This window comes from Protopterus annectens, chromosome 5.part0, assembly GCF_019279795.1.
Source record: "Protopterus annectens isolate FY-2018-M chromosome 5.part0, PAN1.0, whole genome shotgun sequence".
Lineage (NCBI taxonomy): Eukaryota > Metazoa > Chordata > Ceratodontiformes > Protopteridae > Protopterus > Protopterus annectens.
Genome location: NC_056735.1, coordinates 1,065,384,917 through 1,065,407,320, shown reverse-complemented (window position 1 = coordinate 1,065,407,320; position 22,404 = coordinate 1,065,384,917).

The window sequence follows — 22,404 nt, the reverse complement described above, 5'->3', positions numbered from 1 at the left end:
TGTGTTCCTAGAGGGTTCTGTGGGGCCTTCCTCCTCCCTATCTTCTTTCTGAGCTTCTGTACTCTCCCTCATGTTAAGAATACTGTGACAGTGAAATGGAAGGACATAGTATAGTTGTGTAAAATGTTACCATAACAGCAGATGTCCTTCTCTTCACTGTTGCAGTATTTAATCCTCTTGGTCATTTGTCCCTCTGGATGTGTATGTTACCCTCTGGTATCTTAGGGCTGACATTCCTGCTGAGTATCTCAGTTCTGAGAATGATATGTCCGGACATCATTTTCATGCTCTATGCCTTGCACGGGAAGCATAAGTGTGATGTACAGTGCATCATTAACAACCTAAAGGCTTTGATATACTGGCTGGATGTTGGGCCACCCTTGGCAGGGTTCCCCTCATGTTAAGAACACTGCAGCAGTGAAGAGAAGGACATCTACTGTTATGGTAAAGTTTTACACAACTGTACTTTTCAGGGATCAGTGCTGAGGTACGGGCCTGTATTCAAAGACAGAATAATAGAGCAGACAGAAGGATTTTTGAGAAAACATGAATTCTGAAAAACCCTAAAAGCCATATGGGCTGCTGTGCAGGAATGCAGTACAAAAAAGTAAGTGTTGCTTCTACATGAAAGCACAGGTGCTATTCTGTGCACATGTGGCAAGGCTGCTATGTAGGATGGCACTACAGATGGTAGGAGTAGCCTAAATGTGAAGGGTTGGTGTGTGCATTAGGGGTTCCTATTATGAGATCGCAGATGCAGTTTGTCGACTGTGTCTTGATCGAGCTAAAAGAGCGAAAAGGAAAAATAGTGAAGCAGCTTTTCAGTTAATTCTTTCCCTGGGAAAGAATTTGCTTGGCCGCTTTCATTACTTTGCCATTTTCAGCACCATAGTGTGATCTCGGAGTTTGGTATATTTAAGCAGGGGGGTGCCACTCACATTATGTAATGTTTTAAAGTTTTTTTTTTTTTATTTTGTAACAGCGATTTTTTTTCCTTTCGAAAAAAATCACTGTTCTGAGGTTTTCACGTTGTAAGCTTTTGCTTACATGGGGTCGATTATTTATCATTCGCTTTTGTAAACATGTGATAATATAATATAGACCCATGCATCAGTGGTGGATCTGCTACATAGGAATGCACTACAGATGGTAGGAGTGGCCTAAATGTGAAGGGCTCCTCTGTGCACCAGTGATGGAGCTGATGTGTAGAAATACATTAAGATGGTAAGAGCAACCAAAACATGACAGTATAGAGCTGACTTTTGCAAAAAGAGTAAACACATACATTAAAAAAAATATATGGAAGATTGTGCACATGTCAAAGAGGGCAAAATAACCCAAATTTTTATTAAAAATATATGTGCAGCAACACACATGGCTGTACACATTCCTAGAAGAAAGGAGAAGGATTTCAACCTCTAATATAGCACTGTGAAGTGAGTCCTATTAAGGTAGCAGAGCAAATGGCTCTTGTTAGTAATTTCCCAAACTGCAAGGGGGCAATGGAGAGAATGATGGTCTTATAGGGAACTTTCCATTCGGTTAGAAGTAGAAGATGAAAATCGCACATGGCAGAAGCTGAAGTCAGTAAAGAGTAGGGGCAAAGTAGTTCAGAGTTTGTTGGGGTAAGAAATGGAGAAGAGTATGATCTTGATCACTTTTGATGTGCCTCTTTTTGATGCCTTTAGGATGTTGTCAATAAGTTTAGTGCCTAAAAAGAAGATGAGAGAGTTCTGGCTAATTCATCACTTGCACTTTCCAGTGGTTGAATCAGTGCACGATTATGTAGACATTTTTTTCCCAGGGTTCAGTAAGCTTTCTTGGATGATACAGTGGTGGGTCATCAGATCTTTTACTGACCCATGGATGGTTAAGGTGGATGTTGAATCAGCCTTTTGGCTGTTACCAATTAGAAAGAAGGACTGTCCAAGCTAGTTATGGCCTTGCTGGGCAAATTATTTTTTAAATAAGGCAATGCTGAGGGATGTGGTGTTGCATGTTCTACTTTTGAGAGGTTTAGCACTGTGCTGCAGGGGATTTGGGAACAGGACACCTAGTGATGATGGCAGTCCATCACTTGGATGTTTTTCTCTTGGGAGAATGGAAGGCAGTGTGTGCTGCTGGCATTCTATAGTTTTTTGTCTGTTTCTAAGAGCTGGGTTTTCCACTAGCCAAGGATAAGCAGGAGGGGTTCTTGCCTTCCAATGAATTGAGGTGGATGCTGCAAAAAGGGTATTTAGGCTTCCAAAGGACAAATTATTTAGGTTGAAGGATTCAGACAGTGCTAGGCTGTGAGAAGGTATGTATGGAGGATATGATGGAACTGCTGGTTTTGTTATCTTTTTCTTGCATTAAATAGTGCCCTGGGGGAGACATTTTGCATTGCTGTGGTGAATATGCAGAAATACAAAAGTCAGAAGCATTATCTGGTAAGGGTTAACAAGTTGATTAAACAAGATTTGAGTGTTTAGATAGTTTTAATTGGATAATGATGTAGCAGGGGGCTTGTATATCATCCAATTCTTTGCAATTGTACCCTGATACATCTGGAGGTTTGGGAATGGGATATGTTTTCAAGGAAAGTGGGTTTTAGCTGAATTCCCTATGAAGTGATCAGGAAAATTCAGGAGAAATGGCATGTTCTTAGAGTTGATGACAACTTGTGCAGTGATACTAGCTTAGAAACAGGACTTGGCTAACAGGGTGGCAGTTAATTCTGATAATGCTTCTGTGGTACCAGCACTGGTTTCAGAATGATCTAGTTATGTTCTTGCTAGCTGTTACATAAGTTAACCTTGCATTGTTTGGGTATTAATTTGACTTTGTCAGCCAAGTATATACCAGGTAACACAAATGTGTTTGCTGACTCTTATTCCTATTGTCAGTTTCATTGTATTTGAGCTGTTACACCAGAAGTAGAGGGGTAACTGGCAATAATCCCAAAGGAGTTTTAGGCAATTGGCAGGCTATAGTCATTTTGCTGGTGTAGCATTCCTGGGTTCCATCAACTAGGAGAGCTTACAATGTGGCTTTTCAGGAATTTTTGGCATTTGTGACTGGGAGGTGTTGGCCGTCACGTTTGGTTACAAAGTATATGGTATATAGGTGGTGGAATTTGGGTGAGGGAATCAGATTGGTGAGAATATATTTTACAGATTTAGAGGTGGCAGCTACATTTTCTGATAAGTTTGACTGGACCAAACATTGGATTGTTGGCAGGGTATTGAGAGGTTGGAAGCAACTGAGCGGGTTAGTGATAGATAAGCTAGCCTAGTATTTTCCTTTGATCTTATGAACCTATTAGCACCTAGTCGCTGGCAGGCAGATGTTAAAACTGATTTTACAAGTTTGTCTGTGTCTGTTAGTTTAGCAGAGTGGAGTATGAAGTTTGCTACTTAATGATGATTTTGATGCATGGATCTACCTCATAACACCAGCAAGCGAAAACACCTACAACGAGATCACTGACACCACAACACTGACAGTTGAAAAACACGACAGTTCACATGCCTGACAAACCACAATCCCGACAGTCAACAAAACAAAACAAATCCGTTTCTGAAAAACACACACACAACACAAGCACACCAAAAACCTTACAAACATACACTAAACCTTACATACAGAACTATCTATGCACTAAACTTAACCCAAACCCTAACCCTAATGTCCGTCACTATCGCACACTTACCTTACCTGCACCTTAACCCTAAAGTCTGTCACTATCTCATACTTACACAGTAATGCTCGTTTCGCATGTCAGTGTTTTCAGCGTCAGAATTCTGGACTGTCGATTATTTACGTTGTCGATCTTCCAGTGTCGGTCTTCCCGTTGATGATGTTTTTAGCTTTCGTTCTTTTCAGGTAGACCCTGATGCATATAGGTTGAGTAAATTAGTTGGTGTGTTGGCATAGGCATACAGGTTTTGAATGAGGGAGTATTGATTTTATAAGGGCACTTTACAACAGACCAGGTTGGGATAAGTTATTAGATTATGTTAGTGTGCATTACAGATGCTATATTATGACAGGTGTGTTGAGATAAGGTGTGGTAAAGCCAATCAGGGTGCAAAAGGGGCCATAGTTTTTTTGACATTTGATGTGGGTCAAGGTTACATATGGTCAGTTTGATTTGTTTTTCTGAAGGTACTTATAAATCAAGGGGTTGTAGATAGAAGGTATACTTCTCACACATTTAAAATTAGGAGAGCTTTAAACTTGGCAAATTAAGGGAAGTCAACTGAATTTATTAAATAGAGGTATAGCTAGATGTCTAATGCTTTCTGAGTTTATGTTATGTAATTTAAACATTGATAGGGTTGGTAGGATGGCTATTGGGATTGTATTAGTTAATTTTATTCATTATTAACTTATAAGTTAGTTATTATGGGAGTTGATTTCTTTTTTTGTTTTGAAGGTAGTCAGAAATTGCTGATCATAGGGCTGTTTTCATTTATTTGGCTGAGATGCAAGCTACAGTAAAGCCAGGTGGTTGTCTTTTAGGTTTGGATAATAAGAAATAGAGAAATACTTGGAAAGGTTTAAGAGGTGTGCAGTGGCTATAGTTAATGCAAAATGGAGATTGTTGGCATGGATCTTGAAAGATTTGCTTTTGTTGAAAAGTGGTTTTCAGGTGTTACAGCAGTTTGGTCTGCTATTATTCCAAGATTAGTATGGAGGCAAGGTAGTGAAGGTTTTGGCAGTGTTGTCATCTAAACTCTTTATAAATCACAGAGTGGCTAGGTTAGCAGTGTTTATTGGTGTACTGCTTTTGGAACAGTGTGATTTTAAGGATAAGGACCGAGTGTGGTATACAGAAGGTAGGGTGCATCTTAATGAGGTGGGTTGGAACTCTTCTTCAAGTTCACCTGCCATTGTTACTTAAGGACATTGTTTTGAGTCTTTGGGGTTAGACGTCTTTGGACAGAAAAGGTGTAATAGGTAACAGGCTGCTGTGAATCAGCCTAGTAGATGGGCAAGGATGATATCCTCAGGAGTTAAGTCTGACAGAATCCCCAGCACGTGATTGGATGTGGTAACACCACTGTATGCAAATTACAGTGAGTGAATGACTGAGGTTACACTGCTTATTGGTGCGTTTGTCTAACTGAGTGGTGCCACATGGCTATTAAAGTTTGATTGTGGTGGAAGAACTGTACTACATACTTACTACTATTTATTTTTATGGTTATTGATGGTCATGGTTAATAATTTTGTGATGATGCTCATTGTTTATCTGACTGGTATTATTATTATTATTATTATTATTAATAATATTAGCATTATTTTAATTTTTACAAAAAAGTTGATCGCTAATCCAGTTTTGTGTGATTATTGTGTTTGATGGACAGGAGTTCACAGAGAAATTAAACTTGACAGTGGTAGCATTCATTAGATTGTAGGTCTTTACAGTGTTCATTGGGACATATACAATCTGGTTAAATATTACTTTTTTAATATTTTATAAACAGTTTACAATATCTCAGTAAAAATACAAGCTGCCCTCATAATCTCAGCAACATTTTCTTCATAGAGCTGTAAGTGTGCATTGGAGGCTAAGCAGTTCTTTCTGTTTTACTTGGTTGTTGAGATATTTAGAGAAGAATAAACATTATGGTAATATAAATAATACATGAACGACAATTAATATTTTTTTATTTGCACTTGACAGAGGTCAAATATTCATGTAGTTGAGGTATTCATCATGAGAGATTTAAGATGGAATTATTAAAGTAAATATCAGCAAGCAATTATGAGTTGTCTAGAGGCGTCAATAGGATGTAACTAGAGAAACAGCTGAGTGCATTGGCCCCTATTGAAATGTTGGCACTCAAAATGCTGAGTACCAACACACCAGAAAAAAACTGAAAGCACAAGAGAAGAGCAAATCTCAAAAATCATTCTTCAACTTTAAACTTCTTTTTGCATGGAGGGCAAGCTTCCCCCTGAACCCCCCCCCCCACATCACCTGAACTTATATGTAACAAATCCAAGATTGCCATACCACAGAGAAAAGGGAATATTCCTAGAAATGGCATTTTCGACTTAGTATATGCATGTCTGATCTTTTGGCCATTCAGTCTCCATGTTTTGGGAATCTTTTTAGCAAGTCCCATCACTAGGCTTTGAGTTAATGTATTGGAAAATTAAGAACATTTATTTAATTTTGGAATATGAACTCCCAAGCTGCATTTTAATAAAAATATTTCATTTTTATACATTATTGTACAAGCTTATTAGAGCATTATATGTGTAATCGCATTCCATTTTTTTACCCAAACAACAGAAAGCTGGGCTGTAGCTACATTGGTTATTTGTAAAACACTTTATGGATATCACAAGTTCAAAACATAGTTATGTTGTATCATTTAATAACAATTCGCCCAGTAGATAGAATATAAAAATCCAAGAAGGCAGCAGGATGACCAAAACGTTTTCTAGAATTTGTTTGTGTCTTTCGGCTTTTCTCGGTTAGGGGTCACCACAGCGGAACTCCGGTCTGCTAATGATTGGTAGTTGATTTTTACGTGCCGAGTTAACACCCCTGCCGCACAACCTTCAACGAAGGTACGCCCATTCACGCATGTCTTCACGCAGAAGATGCTCTAGCTGAGAATCGAACCGGAGAGCATCTTACTGTGAGGTGATGACACTACCGCAGCACCAAGAATATTATTTATTAAACAAGAAACGTAAGCGCTTTCACGGTATTAAAACCTACTTCATCAGACGTACTCATTGAGACAAACTAATACCATTTAAATACACTCCAACATAAATCAGTCAGCCAATAAAATGAATAAATCAATTATTTAATTAAAAAGCATAAGTAAATATATATAAATTAAAAGATTAAATGACTCTTATTTGTTCTTAACAATGAGTATACATATAAAAGTATAAATAAAAAATATATACAAAAATACTTTCACATATTCTTAAATAAATTCTAGAGGTGTTACTTAACACTTCTCGACTTAAGCAAAGGTTTAATGGGAATGGCGTCATTACGACCTGGTCCCCTATGTGTACCTATCTTTAAAATCCATTTGGTTTCTAAAGTTTCTGTGGCATTAACTATATCAACTAACCTAATGGTTGCATCCTGTGTTTGTAACACCTGAAAAAGAAATTTATGTTTCTCACCAAATTTTAATGTATGCTTGGCTAGAGCACCATAAAAATAACCTTTTGTGGTACAATATATGTGGTCCCTTATTTGTTCTCTCAATGTACAATTAGTTTTACCCACATAGAATGAATAACATTTTATGCAGTAGGCTATATACACTAAATTCTTTGTTGTACAAGTGCTAGAATTTCTCAACTCCCATAATTAGCCAGTATCGGGATGTCTAAAGAATCAGGACTCATCTATCCAAGAACATTGAATACATTTCCCATATCTCTTGGTGCCCAGCCATACTCTATTGGTCAAACCTACTTCATTATTAAACACTGGATAACATAATTGCCACTTCAGGCAGTTTTTATTCTTAAATACATACGTGGGATGATCACCCACAATATTTTTTGTCAATTCATCTATTAACAGTATGTGCCAATTCTAAGCTATAGTTTCTTGTAGTTTATTAATATTCAGGGCATAAGATAAAATTACTGGAAGTTTAAAATCTAATGTCTTATGGGCTGTTGTCTGTTGACTTCTAGGCCTATTTGAGAAATAAGGTTTAGCTCGACATTGTCTCTCTAAATTCACTTGAGTGTAAATCTTATTTATTTCATGTTCATCATATCCTCTTAATATAACGTTAGTCTTGAGGGTGTCTAATTCCTTAATATATACTTCTTCATTACAGCATAACCTTGACACTCTCATTTCTAGTCCTTTAACTATGTTACAAAAGATTCTAGGGTTGTGCATACTTTCTCTGTGTAAAAAACTAGGTTTGTAGCATGGTTTTCTATATACCCTTGTGCTACATATTCCATTATTAATGGAGATGTTAACATCCAAGTAATCTATGCTATTATATGAATATTGCATAGTAAATCTTAGAAAATCACTACTATTATGAATCCTATCATAAAACTGCATAAGTGACCTTTCATCTCCTTTCCAAAGGATAAAAAGGTCGTCCACAAATCTTTTGTAGTACACTATCTGGGGAGTCCTTAATAAATGTTTCATTTCCCATGATACCATTACTAAATTAGCATAGGTGTTAGCGCAGCTGGTACCCATCGTTACACCTGATGTTTGTTTGTAGCAAGTATCTTGGAAAAAAAAATGTTCTCTAACACTATTTCTAATAGCATACATAATAGTTCAGCTCTATTTTTATCAACTAATTCTTGTTCTACCATAAGTGTTTTCACCATTTCCATTCCCTCTACATTTGGAATAGACGTAAATACAGTGACTACATCCAAAGTAACCAATATTACTTCATTTAAATCCATTTTATTAACTGTCTCAAACAAACTGGTTAAAATTGCTCTGTATCTTTCAACACATAATCATATTTTGAAAGAACTTTTTTTAACTCTAAATCTAGGTAAACTGAAATAGGTTCAGTTAACCAGCTCGAACCTGCTACGATAGGTCTAAATCTAGGGTAGACAGGATATTTATGGATCTTAGTTAAGCCTTGCAGCCTAGGTATTAAGGGAAATTCAACTATACAATATTTAAAGATCTCTTTGGTAATTAAACCCATCCAGAGACATTCTTCTAATGCATTATATATACTTTGTTGCATATCATGGACAACTTCCACAGAAATCTCTTGATAAGCACCATCATGTTGTAACATTTCTACCATAGTATTATAATAATAATGAGCATCCATACTTACTATGGGGCCCCCTTTGTCCGAGGGTCTAATAACAATTCTGCTATTATTTCTAAGTTCACTCAGTGCTATTCTTTCATACCTAGTTAGATTGTACTTATGATTATAAGTTTGCAAAATGTTATCATTATAAATGGTATTTTCACATGCTTTAAGGAAGGTTTCAACATTAGATGGTAATGGTGGAACATATGCACTTTTCTTTTTAAAAACACTCTTTCCTTCAGCATTTGTCAATTGAACATCACTATATAACATTTTCAATGCTAAATTATGAGTAAACAAACAAATAGCAATAACTGCTTCACTAACATCCATAGATGTAGTAGGTATAAAAGTTAAACCTTTATTAAGTAATGATACCTCAGATGGTGTAAGTTCATAGCAGGAAATATTCCAAACTAAGTCTCCTGGACCCACATCTTTTTCAATGTTTGCGTGTGTTGTTGTGCCAGTGCTTCTTTCTGTTTGTGCCCTCGGAAGTTTTCTCTCTCTACCGACCCTCTCCGTTCTTGCAGAATAGGTAGGGGTAGAGTCGGAAAACCCTGCATTTGGATGCTTTCCTTATTTTCATTATAAAATTTTTGTCGAACTACATCATCCTTGGAAAATCCATCAGCTACTAAGTTTTTAGAAGATTCCGCAGTGGAACTCTCCATAGGTGTAGAGTAAACTGATCTTACTAGCGTCAGTGAAGTTACCTCCCCTTCTGCTTGCTGGACCAATGGCACCTCTGCTTCAGTATTTGAATTCGTTGTCTCTCTTGACCTATCTAAATTGTCATGTAGAGGTATGGTTACAGTATCTTTTTGTTGCACATGCCTCTCCAAGTAATTAGTAGCACTTTCTTGTTGGTAACTACCAATTTTCTTTCTTTGATTCCAAGCCGATTGCGTGCGAGAATTATTATTATTATTACGTGATGAAGAATCATTGCTATTAAAATTATTATGCATTTTAGGCCAAGTAAATACTTGTTGATGCTCAAAGTCATATAAATCTCTGGCCAGCTTCTTTTTCTTCTGTTCTAATAACTTAATTTCATATCTTGAAATTTTTTCAATAAGCTCATTCACAAACAGTTCAGTGGAATCATGCCCAAACAAAGTAGATAGTTCATGTTGTCACTTCAATATAGTAGTAGAAAACATAGTCTCAATGGGCATAACAAAATCAGTCAATAGTTGTATATACGCTGAATTTACGATATTTACGATATTAACAACATCTTTGGGGTATGGAAGGAGCAGAAATGAGCTTGCCAGGTGCTCAAGGAGAATCAAACTCAGACTCAAGACTAAAAGGGGCTCTATGGGAAGCTCCGAATCCATTGCTGCAAGGTGAACTTTTAAAATTTCAGCAAAGTGTACTGGAGAAATTTAATGATGATATGCAGGTACATGCTCTGAAGAGAGATATAGAGAATGACTTTTATACATTCAAGCGACTCCAGTGTCAGAGATACCACCTGGAGGCTTGCTTGAATTTTAACGTAATACCGAGAGGTCTAAGAACTTTAACTTTGCCTACATATGGCAACTTCTATCCAGACCTTTTGGCCAAATGGCAGAAAATAAATTTGAATACAAGTAGAGCATATATACAACTATTGATTGTTTTTTTTATGCCCATTGAGACTATGCTTTCTACAACTATACTGAAGCGACAACATGAGCTATCTACTTTGTTTGGGCATGATTCCACTGAACTGTTTGTGAATGAGCTTATTTAAAAAGTTTCAAGATATGAAATTAAGTTATTAGAACAGAAGAAAAAGAAGTTGGTTAGAGATTTATATGGCTTTGAGCATCAACAAGTATTTACTTGGCCTAAAAAAGATAATAATTTTAATATCAATGATTCTTCATCACGTAATAATAATAATAATTCTCGCAAGCAATCGGCTTGGAATCAAGGAAAGAAAATTGGTAGTTACCAACAAGAAAGTGCTACTAATTACTTGGAGAGGCATGTGCAAAAAAAAGACACTGTAACCATACCTCTACATGACAATTTAGATAGGTCAAGAGAGACAACAAATTCAAATACTGAAGCAGAGGTGCCATTGGTCCAACAAGCAGAAGGGGAGGTAACTTCACTGACGCTAGTAAAATTAGTTTACTCTACACCTATGGAGAGTTCCACTGCGGAATCTTCTAAAAACTTAGTAGCTGATGGATTTTCCAAGGGTGATGTAGTTCAATGAAAAATTTATAATGAAAATAAGGAAAACATCCAAATGCAGGGTTTTCCAACTCTACCCCTACCAATTCGGCAAGAACGGAGAGGGTCGGTAGAGAGAGAAAACTTCCGAGGACACAAACGGAAAGAAGCACCGGCCCAACAACACACGCAAACATTGAAAAAGATGTCGGGCCAGGAGATTTAGTTTGGAATATTTCCTGCTATGAACTTACACCATCTGAGGTATCATTACTTAAAAAGGCTTAACTTTTATACCTACTGCATCTATGGATGTTAGTGAAGCAGTTATTGCTCTCCGTTTGTTTATTCGTAATTTAGCATTGAAAATGTTATATAGTGATGTTCAATTGACAAATACTGAAGGAAAGAGTGTTTTTAAAAAGAAAACTGTATATGTTCACCATTACCATCTAATGTTGAAACCTTCCTTAAAGCATGTGAAAATGCCATTTATAATGATAAAATTTTGCAAACTTATAATCATGAGTACAATCTAACTAGGTATGAAGGAATAGCACTGAGTAAACTTAGAAATAAAGGCAGAATTGTTATTAGACCCTCGGACAAAGGGGGCCCCATAGTAATTATGGATGCTCATTATTATTATAATACTATGGTAGAAATGTTACAACATGATGTTGCTTATCAAGAGATTTCTGTGGAAGTTGTCCATGATATGCAACAAAGTATATATAATGCGTTAGAAGAATGTCTCTGGATGGGTTTAATTACCAAAGAGTTCTTTGAATATTGTATAGTTTAATTTCCCTTAATACCTAGGCTGCAAGGCTTACCTAAGATCCAGAAAGATCCTGTCTACCCTAGATTTAGACCTATAGTAGCAGGTTCAGGCTGGTTAACTGAACCTATTTCAGTTTACCTAGATTTAGAGTTAAAAAAAGTTCTTTCAAAATATGATTATGTGTCAAAAGATACAGAGCAATTTTAACCAGTTTGAGACAGTTAATAAAATTGATTTAAATGAAGTAATATTGGTTACTTTGGATGTAGTCGCTCTATTTACATCTATCCCAAATGTAGAGGGAATGGAAATGGTGAAAACACTTATGGTAGAACAAGAATTAGTTGATAAAAATAGAGCTGAACTATTATGTATGCTATTAGAAATAGTGTTAGAGAACATTTTTTTTTCCAAGATACTTGCTACAAACAAACATCAGGTGTAACGATGGGTACCAGCTGCGCTAACACCTATGCTAATTTAGTAATGGTATCATGGGAAATGAAACATTTATTAAGGACTCCCCAGATTGTGTACTACAAAAGATTTGTGGACGACCTTTTTATCCTTTGGAAAGGAGATGAAAGGTCACTTATGCAGTTTTATGATAGGATTAATAATAGTAGTGATTTTCTAAGATTTACTATGCAATATTCATATAATAGCATAGATTACTTGGATGTTAACATCTTCATTAATAATGGAATATGTAGCACAAGGGTATATAGGAAACCATGCTACAAACCTAGTTTTTTACACAGAGAAAGTATGCACAACCCTAGAATCTTTTGTAACATAGTTAAAGGACTAGAAATGAGAGTGTCAAGGTTATGCTGTAATGAAGAAGTATATATTAAGGAATTAGACACCCTCAAGACTAACTTTATATTAAGAGGATATGATAAACATTGAATAAATAAGATTTACACTCAAGTGAATTTTGAGAGACAATGTCGAACTTAACCATATTTCTCAAATAGGCCTAGAAGTCAACAGAGAACAGCCCATAAGACATTAGATTTTAAACTTCCAGTAATTTTACCTTATGCCATGAATATTAACAAACAACAAGAAACTATAGCTCAGAATTGGCACATATTGTTAATAGATGAATTGACAAAAAATATTGTGGGTGATCATCCCACGTATGTATTTAAGAATAAAAAGTGCCTGAAGCGGCAATTATGTTATCCAGTGTTTAATAATAAAGTAGGTTTGACCAATATAGTATTGCTGGGCACCAAGAGATGTGGGAAATGTATTCAATGTTCTTGGATAGATGAGTTCCGATTCTTTAGACATCCTGATACTGGCTATTTATGGGAGTTGAGAAATTCTAGCACTTGTACAACAAAGAATTTGGTGTATATAGCCTACTGAAAATGAAAGTGATACCAAACCAAGTAGTAAAGAAATAAAGTCCAAACCACCACACTGGTAATAAAATCGATTATTTTTACTTCCAACCACAACAGATGAGCGCTTTCGTCTAATAGATAGACTTCATCAGATGAAAGCACTGATATCATGATACACTTATATATAAAATCACAAACAATTAAGAATCCATTAATTATAATTAAAAGGCATACAGGTTCAAAAACCTAATATCCAATTTTAAAAAAGACTTCCCAACTTTCAAGATTTTAATAAACACATATATATTCAATATGCAAACATTAATAATATAATTATCAACTGATAAAATACAAGTAATAAAAATGCGCAACAATTTTAAAAAAATATATAAAAATTTTATAGTCTTTTGGTTTATTATATACTTTCAGCTTTTTTATGTAGCACAGATTTTATACTGATGTAGTCATTTAAACCTGGTGGTGAGTTTGAATTCAGCCTGAGCTGCCATATCAGCTCTTTGTATAGTAAATGGTTCTTGAGGTCTCCCCCTCCCTTGTGCAAACCATGCCTAACTGTATCAATAATACCAAACCTAAAACTGGATATACCTGAACATGCAGTGCTGTGTTTATATAGAGCATTGGTCTCCCTATGAGTTCTAATTTCATATAGATGTTCATAAATTCTATCCTTGAAGGGTCTCTCGGTTTTACCAATATAATATGCCATACATGTAGTACAGATAGCAATATATACTAACATGTTGGATCTACAATTCCCCTTAACAAGCTTCACCACACTTTTAAGACTATTATTAAGTCTGATGGTATCCTCAGTCCATATAAAAGAACACACGCTACATGCCCCACAAGGTGCAGTTTTTTTGTATGGTAATTTCCCTCTTTCTCCTTGTTCCAAGAGTTTCTTAAAGTTGTTTCCTACCCTGTATGTAAAAATGGGTTCTTTACCTACCCTCGTGTACACATCCTTGTTAGTTTTCATAAGATTCCAGTTATTTCTAACTATATGTGTAAAAGTGTCTAAAAAAGTGCTGTATTAAACAATACAGGCTGTATTATATTTAGTTTTACTATCCTGTGTGTTGTAGTCCTTAGTAAATGAGTGACCTAAAAGTGCTTTATACTTCTTACCCCATTCCTTCTTCACTTCTTCCAAAATCCCAAAAACTAATTCCATGGGGTATTCCCTTTCTACAAAGCATTTACTAAGAAATGTAAATTCTTTTTCTAAATCCTGAGGATCTGATGTCATTCTGGCTATTCTTACAGCCTGTCCCTTGATCAGACTTTTCTTCTGCGTAAACGGATGGTGACTAGTGAAATGCAAGTAACTATTGCACCATGTAGATTTCCTAAAAATGTAAGACCTGAAACCTTCCTTTGTTTTAGAAATAGTCACATCCAAATAGTCAATACTTTTATCATTAATAGTATAAGTGAATTTCAGAAAGCTAGTGCTGGACTCCAAATAACCCATAAAATGGTGCAATTCATCCTTAGTACCATCCCACAACACAAAAATGTCATCCAAAAATCTTAGATAAAGTCTAATGTTGTGGTAAAATGGTGAAGGGAAAATTGTCCTGTTCTCCCATTCCAGCAGTATGAGATTAGCGTAGGTGGGGGCGCATGCTGCCCCCATCGCAACCCCACTGATCTGCTGGAAGAATTCTCCCTGGAACTGGATATAGTTGGAGTCCAAAATAACCTCCATCAGTTCTGCCACTAAAAAAATACTGTCAGTGGATAGTTTTTAATATTTATATAAACTGTCACAAAAATATTCGTGTCCTTCCTTCCTAGGAATACAAGTAAACAATTCCTTTACATCAATGGTGAGGAATAATATTCCTTCACTCCATAATTGTCCAGTGATCTTACTCAAAAAATCCCAAGAGTCCCTCAGGAGGTGTGGGGTGTCAAGAACAACCTCCTTAATATTTCTATCCACAAAAACAGCCAACGGATGTGTTTTGGAATTTTTTGCAGTCACAATTGGCCTCAAAGAGGGAGTAACCAAAGACTTATGTACCTTTGGTATACCAAAGAAACTTGGAATATTAGGGTGTGTCTGCTTCAAAAAATTGTAAGTTTTTAAATCTATTCTTTTTTCTACATGTGTGATGCCCAGGGCATTATAATGAATGTGTTTGCTGGCAGCCGTGGAAGCTATCACGACTCCTACATATGGCATATGACACAGCTGTACCAGAGATTTGCCAGTGGTGGCATCCCATATGGCCAGCTAGTGGGGGATGCTGGTTACACACTGGAGCTGTGGTTGATGACACTCATCAGAAATGCACACAAACCTGGTCAAGATCTCCATAATGAGGCACTTGCCCAGACTAAAATCATAATAGAGCATGTGTTTGGGATGCTAAAGTCACAGTTCCGGTGCCTGGACATATCCGGTGGAGCCTTGCAGTACTCACCAGCTACATGTACCCAAATTGTCATTGTATGTGCCATGCTACACAATATGATCCTGTGGAAACAGCTGCAGCAGGAACAGCACGGGGCAGGGTCACACAGCCCCCCACCATTGCCAAGGCCTGCACAGGCACAGAGTGACTCGGAGGAGGAACAACCTGAGCCTGCCCCTGTAGGAAGAAAGAGGCATGCCCAGTATGAACAGGCCTTGGCAAAGAGGCAATGCATAGCACATACACTGACATGGTAGGAACCCAGGGAATGACACCTCACTCCGACTAACAGATACAGCAAAAGGGATGCCAAAAATGACACTACCTGTGCTTAACCATGTATAGGGAGCGTACTATGTGCATCTGACATAGTCAGCCCTCCAGCACCATCCTCAATACTGGCAGAGCCACAAGGTAAGTCATGCTCACTATCAATTGCTGAATGGAGTAGTGTGTTCTGGCACCTGTATCTATGGTATGGATGTGAGCATGTTAGGGAATCGGGTGGCTGAATGGGATGCCAGCAGATAGTAGACACCTATATCGGCAGCATGAAATCCTTAAAAAATACTGGTGTCAACATAGTAGGCAGTATTAGACAAGGTGACAAAACCCACTGCAGGACATGTGGTAGGCCAAATGTCTGTACATAGGAATCACACATGCATGTCAGTGAGGCTCATATACCCAACAACAGTCTCAGCCAGCAGGACAGGTGTAGACAAATACAAATAAAGGCTATGACAAGGCCTCTGATTGATGGCTATGGAGAACAGACCCCTCCAGACCTACACAGACAGACTACAACAGGTCAGGCAGTAGGATGTTAGTTCGGAAGGGTAAGAAGTCTGAAATTGAAATGTAGGTCAATAAGACCTAAGAACTGTAGTACACTGATATGCCTCTAGTCTGCATGATAGATCAGAATACAGAATGAAATGGAGTACCTGAAATACCACTACAGTCATAGCAAATGTGTACAGTTGTCAGGTGTGCCCTCACCCTCCCACAATCCTATGTAGAAATGTAGTAACATGTATGTGTAGGTATAACAGTGGAGCACAGATTACCTGAGCTGGCCAAAGTAGCAGGATAGATTGTAGCATGTGTACAATATTCAGGGCTGTGTGTGTTAGGTTGGTGTCTATTGTGCATTGTGTAAAAGTGGTCAGCATGTAGGCATGGTGGGTTGTGTCCTGGTGGCCAGTGGCCAGTACTGTTGACGACAGGGCCAAGTTCTCACAAATGCAGTGCCAAACACAATGCATCCCAGCAAGAGATATTCCAGCAGTAATCCATACTAATTGTTTGGATGTAATATCTGTCACCATCTGAAAGAGGGACAAGGCATGAATGTGGACCCAGACATACAAACAGTACACAGTTGAAAGTACCCTAGACAGAAAGTGTATAAAATGTTACAGTCAAAGGGACACACCTTTAGAATTGTACATACATGTTAGCAGCACATTAGTTGGCTGTGTAGTATAGAATACTGATGTTGTCTGGTCAAACACTGGTAGACCACAAAAGGCACAGCTATGAAGTACTGTGAAACAGCTGATGTCCCTGCACAAGCCAGCATAAGTGTAATGCCCCACTTATATCTGTGAGTCAGCTGCAAGTAGCTTCAATAGCAGACATACACCCAGCTCACCCCACCATCAGCCACAGGTACCTCACAGGTCATATCCCGGCTGATGGGAATGAGTACAATATAACCCCCACCTCTGTATGAGAATAGCCACAGAATGCAGCATGCTGAAGAGATATCCCATGCAGATGTGTCCCTAGCTGTAAGCAGCATGCTGCCAGTATCCACACCAGTGGATCAATAAGGACAGAAACTATTGACATTAACACCTTGCACACCTACCCTGTCACCCCAGGGGAATATAGTGGCTTCCAGCCTTGGACTGTAGGAGTGACACAATGCACCGGCCTGCTTCAGATGGCCTGCATTACTAAAAAATGCCCTACAGTCCTCTGTCAAACACCTGTGTGTCACCCGTACTGCCAATGTATGTTATCTCCCAAATAACAACATAACATAGTCCACAGAACCCAAATGCAAGACCATGTTGACAAATCCCAGTAGCATGTCCACCATGTCTTACTTCATGAACTGTAGACCAACCCCTAAATACTGCTGGGATGAAGTGATAGCTATAGGTTTACTTATCAGATAATGTTTGCATAATGTTCAGAAGAGGATAGAATAACAGGGGGGAGGTAGAAACATGGATCCCATGGAGTGTGTGAAGTCTGAAACTCAGCTGTTTGCACATACTATCACTGCTTGCAAACACAGGAATGGGTGGTAACAAACCTGCTTGCAAACCACAATGTGAAGGTGTAATGGCCAGAAATATGAGCTCTGTCTCTGGTTAACCTGTGTGAATCTGCACAGCTGTGAGGTATGGCCACATCAGGATATGGCCATACTGTCATGCCGATGGATGTACAAGCATGGGATCGTCAACCACCACAGTACCAAAGTGCTGAACCATTTACACAGATCCATCAGCAACTTGTGCAAGAATATATAGGCTGCAGACCACAATACTGGACACAGCTTAATTCATCTTGTGTTCCCCAGGAAATTGCTGCAAGCAAATATGCATACATGTCAGTAGCTGATGACATAAAACATCACAGTGTAAAACAGTACATATGTCTGGATATCTCTAACACCAAAACCATGTAGCAAAAGCAGTACAGACACAATCAGTTACAGTATCCCCACTATCATTTGCCATTGTGATCCCATATTGTCAACCGATCTACACATGTCCTGCAGAAACAGGTTGCTAACTGTAGGTTTAGAACACAAAATCCTGCACTGGAGTGCAACCTACTTGGAATGGATTCACACATTCAATACAGAAGGTCATACTGTGCATACTCCCACACTTAGAGAAATGACACCCATGTCTGACAACAACAGTGGACTATACATATCTGACAGTCGCAGATGTTTGTGCACACACTCCACATTGCACACCAGTCATGCTTTGCACACACATTGGATAGGAATACACAGATATATCCAAGGACGACACACTATAATAGGCCAGACTTGCACATACATACATGTGTGGAAGAGAGTGACAGACAGTGACAAAGAGCTTCGCATCATGAGACCTGTCCCACCCAGCTCACATCCAATTGGGTAAAACCACATGATGTGCAAATGTCAATCACTGTAGACATTTGCTTCTGGTATCCCTCAGTACTATAGTGTCTGTGGTGCTAGTGGTAAGTGTGCAACATAACTGTACATGTCATTATGGATCTAGCAGTTGTATACATGTTCTTGTTAAATGTCAACCTGTGTGTGACTGAGTGTTGTGTGTGTGCTTCCACATGAATGGTTTATGGCCCATTCACACACATACTTAGTACCATCCCACAACACAAAAATGTCATCCAAAAATCTTAGATAAAGTCTAATGTTGTGGTAAAATGGTGAAGGGAAAATTGTCCTGTTCTCCCATTCCAGCAGTATGAGATTAGCGTAGGTGGGGGCGCATGCTGCCCCCATCGCAACCCCACTGATCTGCTGGAAGAATTCTCCCTGGAACTGGATATAGTTGGAGTCCAAAATAACCTCCATCAGTTCTGCCACTAAAAAAATACTGTCAGTGGATAGTTTTTAATATTTATATAAACTGTCACAAAAATATTCGTGTCCTTCCTTCCTAGGAATACAAGTAAACAATTCCTTTACATCAATGGTGAGGAATAATATTCCTTCACTCCATAATTGTCCAGTGATCTTACTCAAAAATTCCCAAGAGTCCCTCAGGAGGTGTGGGGTGTCAAGAACAACCTCCTTAATATTTCTATCCACAAAAACAGCCAACGGATGTGTTTTGGAATTTTTTGCAGCCTCAATTGGCCTCAAAGAGGGAGTAACCAAAGACTTATGTACCTTTGGTATACCAAAGAAACTTGGAATATTAGGGTGTGTCTGCTTCAAAAAATTGTAAGTTTTTAAATCTATTCTTTTTTCTACAAGATATTCCTCAAGAAGTGAGTCAATCCTACCATAGGCTATATTAATTTGATTAATCGACACCAAAGAATAAGTGGTACTGTCCATTAAGATGTTAGTAATAGCTTTATTGTAGTCCTCCACATTAAAATGACTACTCCCCCACCCTTATCTGGTTTCATAATTCGTAACTTGTTCTGCCTCTGCAGGTCCTGTAACAAAGTATTTTCTTCCACCGTCAGGTTAGAAATAAACCCTGTTTCCTTACTACCATATTTTTCATACACTTCTTCGGTTACCATCTTTTCAAATAATAAAAGGGTGGGGTGCAATGGGGGATTGAACACACTGTGTCTCACAAAGACACCTTCTTTGTTGTAACTATTGGCCTGAGGATCCCGTCCTTGGTTGAGTAAAATATCTAAATTAAGCTTTCTCAAATATAGTTTTGAATCCACTAACAGTTTAGCTAGATCACCCTTGTATGTTTTTACAAACTTGAAACCCTTGGAAAACAAGTTAAAATGTAATTTAGTCAATTTGTAATTAGTATAATTGAATATTTTGAAACCTTTATATTCGAAAATTATATCCAAATTATCAACATTTTGTATTATCTGGTCCCTTTCCCTTGATTCTTCCAGCTGTAGTGTCTTTCTGTATGTCCTGGGTCTGGAGGAAACCTGCTCTTGTTCGCTAACCTTTCTGACCTCCTGGGTTGAAAAAAATGCTGTTCACCCTCACCCCCAAAAGAATCCAGTTCATCTAAACCACCGTGCCTAATAACATCCCTGTTACCATGGTCAACTGGAATTCTATGTAGCTCAGACACTGAGTGAATATCACTGTATTCTTTCTCATGGTTTTCATAAAATTTATACCCTGGTCCTCTTTTGTAATTCCCAGAAGGCCCAACATAAACCTTCCCTGTCTCATATTGCCTTTTGTCCCTCAAAAACTTCTTTTGTTTAGTGACATGAATATCCTGAATTTTTTTATCTACCTCATTAAGAATGTTCACATATAAATTCTCATATTCACAAAACAATAAGTCATTTATAATATTAGTGTTCAGTTTACTAAGTTCCTCAGCCAAAATTAACAGCATTTCTTCATTACACTTGGTAATACATTCAAGTAAACCAAGACCACAGGAGTCAAAAAACTGTGAAATTTCTTAATATTAACTTCATTATAGTCAATACCAAAAGGGTATTTAAAGAGCCTTAGCCCTTGTGGTACAATTTTATTAACCAGGCAACTTTTCAAATAACTGTTGTCTAACTGCAAACGTTTATATTTAAACAGTTTTTTGCCAAAATCATAAATCATTTCTTTTAATGTAGGTACATTAACATTTTTAACCACTGTGTCATAACCATGTTTGCCATAGTCCATTTCACCACTAAAGTGGTAAGTCTTTTCAAAAACTTTGTAGAAGTTCAGGTTTTGCCCTGACAATGTATTTTTATCTTTAACTAAACACTTTTCACATCTAGTCAATGGTACCTGCTTACCCGAAGGTTTGCAAGTTTTAGAAACAGTACCTGATGTTAACGAAGTGTTCCCCTCTAATGCAGTTCCTTCCTTGGCCCCTCGTGGGTTTTCCAGCTGAAAAAAGTCACTGTTTTCACCTCTTGTACGCTTGTTTTCTTTGCCACATCCTTTTCAACCTCTTAGCTGCCCTCCACTACTACTCACAAACACTTTCATCTGACGAAAGCGCTCATCTGTTGTGGTTGGAAGTATATAGCCTACTGCATAGAATGTTATTCATTCTATGTGGGTAAAACTAATCATACATTGAGAGAAAGAATAAGGGACCACATATACTGTTCCACAAAAGGTTATTTTTATAGTGCTCTAGCCAAGCATGCGTTAAAATTTGGTGAGAAACATAAATTTCTTTTTCAGGTGTTACAAACAGAGGATGCAACCATTAGGTTAGGTGATATATTTAATGCCATGGAAACTTTAGAAACCAAATAGATTTTAAGGTTAGGTGCACACAGGGGACGAGGTCTTAATGACGCCATTCCCATTAAACCTTTGCTTAAGTCTAGAAGTGTTAAGTAACACCTCTAGAATTTATTTAAGAATATGTGAAAGTATTTTTTGTATATATTTTTTATGTATACTTTTATATGTATACTCATTGTTAAGAACAAATAAGAGTCATTTAATCTTTTAATTTATATATATTTACTTATGCTTTTTAATTGAATAATTGATTTATTCATTTTATTGGCTGACTGATTTATGTTGGAGTGTATTTAAATGGTATTAGTTTGTCACAATGAGTACATCTGATGAAGTGGGTTTTAATACCGTGAAAGTGCTTACGTTTCTTGTTTAATAAATAATATTCTATAAAACGTTTTGGTCATCCTGCTGCCTTCTTGGATTTTTATATTCTATCTACTGGGCAAATTGTTATTATCTTCTTCTGTGGTGATTTTTGTGGCTGAATTTACGATTGTATCATTTAAGTTAACTATTACAACTCTCAATACATTCCTACAATTTGAGTATTCAGTATGCGATCAGCAAAGCATACATCTCTTACTTGCAAGCTGCAGTATACATTAAACAGCAACAACCATGAAGAAGTGAAATGCAGATGGGCATCAATAAACATGCATGACATTTACTGTGACTCCTTCCGCGCTACTTCCTTCATGTGACAGGCAAAACATAAGATTCTTCATTTTGAAATACTCTGAATCAACACTATACAATGGTATAAAAAAAAGACTTGTCGCACACCATATGAAGGGGACACATGCTGTACCCATAAGTGACATAAGTAAAAAGCAAATAGCAAACCTCCAAGACTGTC